Consider the following 7,891-nt stretch of genomic DNA (forward strand, 5'->3'; position numbering starts at 1 on the left):
CCCTCCTTGGGGCACTACTTGATTGAGTAAATAAAACACTAAACAATCACAATACAGTAACTATTGGTTACTCTATTATTAGTATTATATGTATTCATTATAGAATTGTGTCAGTTATTAACGATGAACCAACTCCACTCTTCCTCCCCATCTCTCTTATTTATCAGCTTCAGGTGACAAAACCTGCACAGTCCAAGGGTTGCAGTCTGCAGACTTCCTTCTGGTCACACATTGCATTAGGAGAAATATCCAATAAACCAAAGACATTACTTTAACTGTGAATGTACTTTATTACAGATATTTTCCTAAAATAAAGTGGAGCATACATACGTTAAACAAGTTATTGCAATTTATTTACATGGGTGTAGTGTGTGTCTGTGTGAGAGGGAGGCATGTTTTTCAACAAAAATGTACACAGAATTTCCTAAAACTGTACACAGTCTTTTATAATATTATCAATCCCACTTTGATTTGATAGATATTTAGAGTAATTATGCAGACATTGATAATGGATATATAGGAGTAGATATCTCCAATCCTAAAATAAAATGGAGCAAACATTAAATAAACAGGCAATTACAACTTATTTACATTGTGGATAAAGTGTGTGCGTTGAGTGTGTTGTTTTATTTTTCCTTGTCAGCCACCCATCTCTGCTTTGTCAGTCTTGAAAGGCCCAGTGTATGCACTTCTGGGTGAGGTTGTCAGGCAGTGGTGGAGTGCATGGCAGATCTGAAAGAGAGATGCACAAAGTGACAGTACGTATACAGCTCAACAACATGTCTGTGTGTACATCTGTTGGTGTGGGTGAGCATATGCAATATAATTTTGAATTACCTGTATCCATCTGGGAATCCTCAAAAGTTTCTCCCTTCACGGCCAGTGGAGTAGAAACTGGTGCTGCCGGTAAATTAAATACTACAGCAGTGGACTGCTGTGACTGCAGCTGAACTGCTGGGCATGGCAGATCTAAAAGACAGAGGCACAATTTTCTTAACTGACAATAATCATACACTAAATAGACAATGACTGTAAGGCCTAAATTCAATCAGCACAAGCATTAACCGCCGATAGTCGACACCCGCATAGCTGATGTTTTTGGTGGTGTCTGAGGTGTAACTGTGTTGGATCTGTCAAATCGGTAAGCAGCAGTTCTGGATCATTGTCACAAAATTACACCCGTCCTACTCGGGTTACAAGTTCAGTACGAGAAAGTGTAGGTTATGGAAATAATGACGCTCAAATTCAAAATCCTTAAACTAAATAATGAGGACTTCTATTAGCCTAATCGAGGTGTAAATTACATCTCAAATTCCAGTGTTCTAACTTGTAAACAGGGCTGCATGAGATTTCTGTTAAAACGACTCAGTTTCTACCAATGGCAATGTCCGCTTGAGGTATAATGCCAGGAGCCACTTGTGAATTTGACAGCTCTAACACAGTTCCACCTCAGACACCGCAAAAACAACCGCTATGTGGATGTTGGCTAAAGCAGATGTGATTGAATAGAGCCCCAAGTGAGGGAGAGTGTGCATGTGCGTATACATGCATGTGATAACTACCTGTGTCACCTGTCGTGGCCGGTGTATCAGATGCAGACGACTGCAGCTGTGAAGACTGTGGTTGAGCTAATAGGGGTGTCAGATCTAAAAGAGAGAGGAACAATGTTCTTAAGTTAAAATAATTATACAACAAAACAGAGTGAATGATTGAGTGAGTGTGTATACGTGTGTTTGATAAATACCTGGACCACATCACACCGCCTCAGGAAGTTCCAACATGCCACTCCAGGCCTGGAACAGCTTGGTGGAAAGACTGTTACCTGTCACCCACCGAGCAGGTTGGCAGATCTGAAAAATAGGCACAATTTTAATGACAAAGCCTTGACTACACACTAACCTAAACAGAACAAACTAAGGGAGGCGCACAGTCGTACATAGAGCCATGACTACATGGAACTCTATTCCACATCAAGTAACTTGTGCAAGCAGTAAAATTAAATTTCAAAAACAGATAAAAATACACCTTATGGAACAGCGGGGACTGTGAAGAGACACATGCATACAAACGATGACATACACACTGTATACACACACGTACACAAGGATTTTGTGCTGCAGATATGTTGTAGTAGAGTTGTGTTCTGAGGGCATAGACGTAATGTGTTGTGAATGTATTGTAATGTTTTTAAAATTGTATGACTGCCTTAATTTTGCTGGACCCAAAGAAGAGTGTTAGCTGCTGTCTTGGCAGCAGCTAATGGGGATCCATAATAAATACAATACAACAAATGAATTAAGTTTGTGTGTGTGTGTGTGTATCTGGCAACACACGCAGCAACTTCATTTTCCCAACTGCTCGTTGTACTTGCCCTTGCAACCGGATGTGTGTGTGTTCTGTGTTATTATGACATAGACGTGTCAAGTTGAAAACATCCTTGTTGTAGGCCATTCAGTGATTAGCTTGTGAAAAATTACTATCAACAGTGTACAGTAAAAAGGATATCAAATATTCAGATCTGGATTGACAACTAGGCTAAATCATGTGAAGTTACAAACCTCTAGGGCTTAAACTACACTCAAGTTAAATAAAAGATGCAGGACATGAGCTCTAGGACCATGCCTCGGGACTATCTGGCCTGACAACTCCTGGCTGTCCCCGTCTTCAGTCCACTTAGGCATGCTGCTGTCTCTGCTGTTTCTGTCTGCAGCTATGGAACCCTGACCTGCTCAAGACTCACCGGAGGTACTAACTTGTCCCAGACCCTCTGTTTGATCCTGTCTTTCTCGGTCTTTCTCTGTCTCAACCTCGAAATGCTCAGCCATGAAAAGCCAACTGGCATTTACTCCTGAGGTGTTGAACTATTGCACCCTCAATAACCCTCTATTATTTGACACTGCTGGTCATCTATGAACGTTTAAACGTCTTGAAGAATAATCTGGCTAAATGGCTGCAATCTTATATAATCTCCACCAGCACAGCCAGAATAGGACTGGCTACCCATCAGAGCCTGGTTCCTCTAGGTTTCTTCCTAGGTTCCTGCCTTTCTTGTCACACCCTGATCTGTTTCACCTGTCCTTGTGATTGTCTTCATCCCCACCAGGTGTCGCTTATATTCCCTGGTGTATTTGTCCCTGTGTTTCCTGTCTCTCTGTGCCAGTTCGTCTTGTATGTCTTTCAAGTCAACCAGCGTGTTTTCCCGTACTCCTGCTTCTATTCCCTTTTTCTTGGTTTTGATCCTTGTACGTTTACTGGACTCCGTATCCGCCTACCTGACCGTTCTGCCTGCCACTCTGTACCTCCTGGACTCTGAACTGGTTTTGACGTTTTGCCTGTCCACGACCACTCTTGCCTACCCCTTTTGGATTGATCAATAAATATCAAAGACTCAAACCATCTGCATCTGGGTCTCGCCTTGCGCCCTTATATTTCTAGGGAGTTTTTCCTAGCCACTGTTCTTCTACGTCTGCATTGCTTACTCTTTGGGGTTTTAGGCTGGGTATCTGTATAAGCACTTTGTGACAACTGCTGATGTAAAAGGGGCTTTATAAAATACATTTGATAGGTTGCTTGTATATGCTTCTTTTCATGTCAATAACTCTAAATATGACACTGAGTTTCTTACATTTCCTCAATAGGAAGTTGTACCTTAAGCCACCACTTTTTCCTGGTCTTTCCAGTTGGCGACAGGGGGCTTCAAGTTTGGGAATGGAGGGCCTAGAGAATTGGAATATTAACAATAATTAGCGTCCACATTTATGAATGAAATTCAATATGGGTTAGCTGTGTATCTCATCTGATTGAGAATTACTGGTGATATGCTGTATGTCTATTTCTTTTGAAAATCTGCCACAAAACAACATAATTTGCTAAATTGTAATTACTTCGCTACCATTGGCCTATTTATTGCCTTACCTCCTTACTCCATTTGAACACACTGTATATAGATTTTTCTATTATTATTGACTGTACAGTTGTGGCCAAAGGTTCAGAGAACGACACAAATATTAATTTTCACGGTTTCAAGTCCGCTGCCTCAGTTTGTATGATGGCAATTTGCATAAACTCCAGAAAGTTATAAAGAGTGATCAGATGAATTGCAATTAATTGCAAAGTCCCTTTTTGCCATGCAAATGAACTGAATCCCCCCAAAACATTTCCACTGCATTTCAGCCCTGCCACAAAAGGACCAGCTGACATCATGTCAGTGATTCTCTCGTAAACACAGGTGTGAGTATTGATGAGGACAAAGCTGGAGATCACTCTGTCATGCTGATTGAGTTCGAATAACAGACAGGAAGCTTCAAAAGGAGGGTGGTGCTTGGAATCATTGTTCTTCCTCTGTCAATCATGGTTACCTGCAAGGAAACACATGCCATCATCATTGCTTTGCACAAAAAGGGCTTCACAGGCAAGGATATTGCTGCCAGTAAGATTGCACCTAAATCAACCATTTATCGAATCATTAAGAACTTCAAGGAGAGCGATTCAATTGTTGGGAAGAAGGCTTCAGGGCGCCTCAAGAATGTCCAGCAAGCGCCAGGACCGTCTCCTAAAGTTTATTCAGCTGCAGGATCGGAGCACCTCCAGTACAGAGCTTGCTCAGGAATGGCAGCAGGCAGGTGTGAGTGCATCTGCACGCACAGTGAGGCGAAGACTTTTGGAGGATGGCCTGGTGTCAAGAAGGTCAGCAAAGAAGCCACTTCTCTCCAGGAAAAACATCAGGGACAGACTGATATTCTGCAAAAGGTACAGGGATTGGACTACTGAAAACTGGGGTAAAGTCATTTTCTCTGATGAATCCCCTTTCCGATTGTTTGGGGCATCCGGAAAAAAGCTTGTCCGGAGAAGACAAGGTGAGCGCTACAATCAGTCCTGTGTCATGCCAAACAGTAAAGCATCCTGAGACCATTCATGTGTGGGGTTGCTTCTCAGCCAAGGGAGTGGGATCACTCACAATTTTGCCTAAGAACACAGCCATGAATAAAAAAAATGGTACCAACACATCCTCCAAAAGCAAATTTGGGTCCATGGCCAGGAAACTCCCCAGACCTTAATCCCATTCTCAAGAGGCGGGTGGACAAGCAAAACCCCACAAATTCTCCAAGCATTGATTATGCAAGAATGGGCTACCATCAGTCAGGATGTGGCCCAGAAGTTAATTGACAGCATGCCAGGGCAGATTGCAGAGGTCTTGAAAAAGAAGGGTAAACACAGCCAATATTGACTCAAGTAATTGTCAATACAAGCCTTTGACACTTATGAAATGCTTGTAATTATACTTCAGTATTCCATAGTAACATCTGACAAAAATATCCAAAGACACTGAAGCAGCAAACTGTGAACATTAATATTTGTGTCATTCTCAAAACTTTTGGCCACGACTGTACTTTTGTTTATTCCACGTGTTGTTTTTGTCACACTGCTTTGTTTTATCTTGGCCAGGTCGCAGTTGTAAATGAGAACTAGTTCTCAACTGGCCTACCTGGTGAAATAAATAAGATTAAAATTATATCTAGTGAGAGTGCACACAACCATTAGCTTAATTTACCAAGTCAACAATGACATTTTGTCAAGGGACCCAACAAATACTGCACCCCATATCAGCCAACATGCCAACTAGTAGTGACAAGGCTATATTGTTGTCATTCCGTAATACTGTAACGTTGATTTAGCCTACTGTACATCAAATTACTATCCAACTAGCTAGCTAGTGATAGCTTAGCTAGCTCCAAAGAAACAACCAGTGAATGACAACAGGCTTTTAAACAAAATATCTAACTATCTAGCTTGTATGATTGCATGTAAAACAACTCTACAGATGATTACAAAGTTTGAAAGCAAAGTTGACTTACCAGTATGCTGCTCTATCGGGAACTAGAGTGAGGCATCCAGATATGAGGTTAGCTGGCTAGCATCACCAGCATGTTAGATATGAAAGTATCTACCCAGCAACAATGTCGAGGTCAAAAACGAAAGAAACTGTTAAGCCATGCTGACTTCTTAATATAAGTCAAATCAAACTGAAATAATTCACAGGCTGAACGTACATTTCTATGACTAACTACCTAACATTAGCTTGCCAGCTCAGTGACCAGTGATGAACCTATTCCTGTGAGACCCTCCCCCTCCCATGTCCTGCATGGAGAAGCGCCACTGAGTCAACATGTGGCTAGAATTATATTACATCTGGGTTGGTTTACAAAACTGTTTCGGAGGCGTCCTATGGGACTCCCAATCACGGTCGGATGTGATACATAATAATAATACTTAACATAGAACCTAATTTAGAAAAACATTTAAGATAGAATTCTCCCCCTACCCTCCATCTAGGCAAGTCTATAAGTCCAGCTACCTGCTAGAACAGCGGGAACATTTCCCTAGTCAGCGCCATTATTAGTGCAATGCCCCTTAAAGTGTTGCTCTGTGCTACCCACCAAGCTCCTCCTCCCTTCCCAATGGGCTAGGTCTGTCTTCTTTGCGGCCCATCCTGTGCCCCCTGCCCTCGTGCCCCCTGCCCTCATGCCCTCGTGCTCCCTGCCCCCTGCCCTCGTGCCCCCTGCCCTCGTGCTTTGAACCTTGCGCGCTTTCAGTAGATACAACTTGAGAACTGCAAGACAATCCCATTGTGCACCACTCGGGAGCCAAGACCAACATGACCAATATACAGTGCCTTGCGAAAGTATTCGGCCCCCTTGAACTTTGCGACCTTTTGCCACATTTCAGGCTTCAAACATAAAGATATAAAAGTGCTTTTTTTTGTGAAGAATCAACAACAAGTGGGACACAATCATGAAGTGGAACGACATTTATTGGATATTTCAAACTTTTTTAACAAACAAGAACTGAAAAATTGGGCGTGCAAAATTATTCAGCCCCTTTACTTTCAGTGCAGCAAACTCTCTCCAGATGTTCAGTGAGGATCTCTGAATGATCCAATGTTGACCTAAATGACTAATGATGATAAATACAATCCACCTGTGTGTAATCAAGTCTCCGTATAAATGCACCTGCACTGTGATAGTCTCAGAGGTCCGTTAAAAGCGCAGAGAGCATCATGAAGAACAAGGAACACACCAGGCAGGTCCGAGATACTGTTGTAAAGAAGTTTAAAGCCGTATTTGGATAGAAAAAGATTTCCCAAGCTTTAAACATCCCAAGGAGCACTGTACAAGCGATAATATTGAAATGGAAGGAGTATTAGACCACTGCAAATCTACCAAGACCTGGCCGTCCCTCTAAACTTTCAGCTCATACAAGGAGAAGACGGATCAGAGATGCAGCCAAGAGGCCCATGATCACTCTGGATGAACTGCAGAGATCTACAGCTGAGGTGGGAGACTCTGTCCATAGGACAACAATCAGTCGTATATTGCACAAATCTGGCCTTTATGGAAGAGTGGCAAGAAGAAAGTAATTTCTTAAAGATATCCATAAAAAGTGTTGTTTAAAGTTTGCCACAAGCCACCTGGGAGACACACCAAACATGTGGAAGAAGGTGCTCTGGTCAGATGAAACCAAAATTGAACTTTTTGGCAACAATGCAAACCGTTATGTTTGGCGTAAAAGCAACACAGCTCATCAACCTGAACACACCATCCCCACTGTCAAACATGGTGGTGGCAGCATCATGGTTTGGGCCTGCTTTTCTTCAGCAGGGACAGAGAAGATAGTTAAAATTGATGGGAAGATGGATGGAGCCAAATACGGGACCATTCTGGAAGAAAACCTGATGGAGTCTGCAAAAGACCTGAGACTGGGACGGAGATTTGTCTTCCAACAAGACAATGATCCAAAACATAAAGCAAAATCTACAATGGAATGGTTCAAAAATAAACATATCCAGGTGTTAGAATGGCCAAGTCAAAGTCCAGACCTGAATCCAATCGAA

The 7,891-nt window shown here is 42.2% G+C and overlaps 1 long non-coding RNA gene across 6 annotated transcripts; it reads right to left on the reverse strand.

Moving 5' to 3' along the window:
* Positions 1–276: 276 nt before the first annotated feature.
* On the reverse strand, positions 277–6,411 carry LOC135539531 (uncharacterized). 6 transcript variants are annotated; one of them, XR_010455635.1, is made up of 7 exons: positions 5,856–6,411; positions 3,916–4,358; positions 3,649–3,717; positions 1,745–1,850; positions 1,563–1,646; positions 838–969; positions 277–732 (listed from the first exon to the last, which is right to left on the reverse strand). It is a non-coding gene; the product is annotated as an uncharacterized LOC135539531 (long non-coding RNA). The 6 variants fall into 6 exon arrangements; XR_010455634.1 differs by having other exon boundaries at positions 3,626–3,717; XR_010455636.1 differs by lacking the exon at positions 3,916–4,358 and having other exon boundaries at positions 1,745–1,822; positions 3,626–3,717; positions 5,856–6,401.
* Between the last annotated feature and the right edge of the window lie 1,480 nt (positions 6,412–7,891).

This window comes from Oncorhynchus masou, chromosome 5 (assembly GCF_036934945.1).
Source record: "Oncorhynchus masou masou isolate Uvic2021 chromosome 5, UVic_Omas_1.1, whole genome shotgun sequence".
NCBI classification, from domain to species: Eukaryota; Metazoa; Chordata; class Actinopteri; order Salmoniformes; family Salmonidae; genus Oncorhynchus; species Oncorhynchus masou.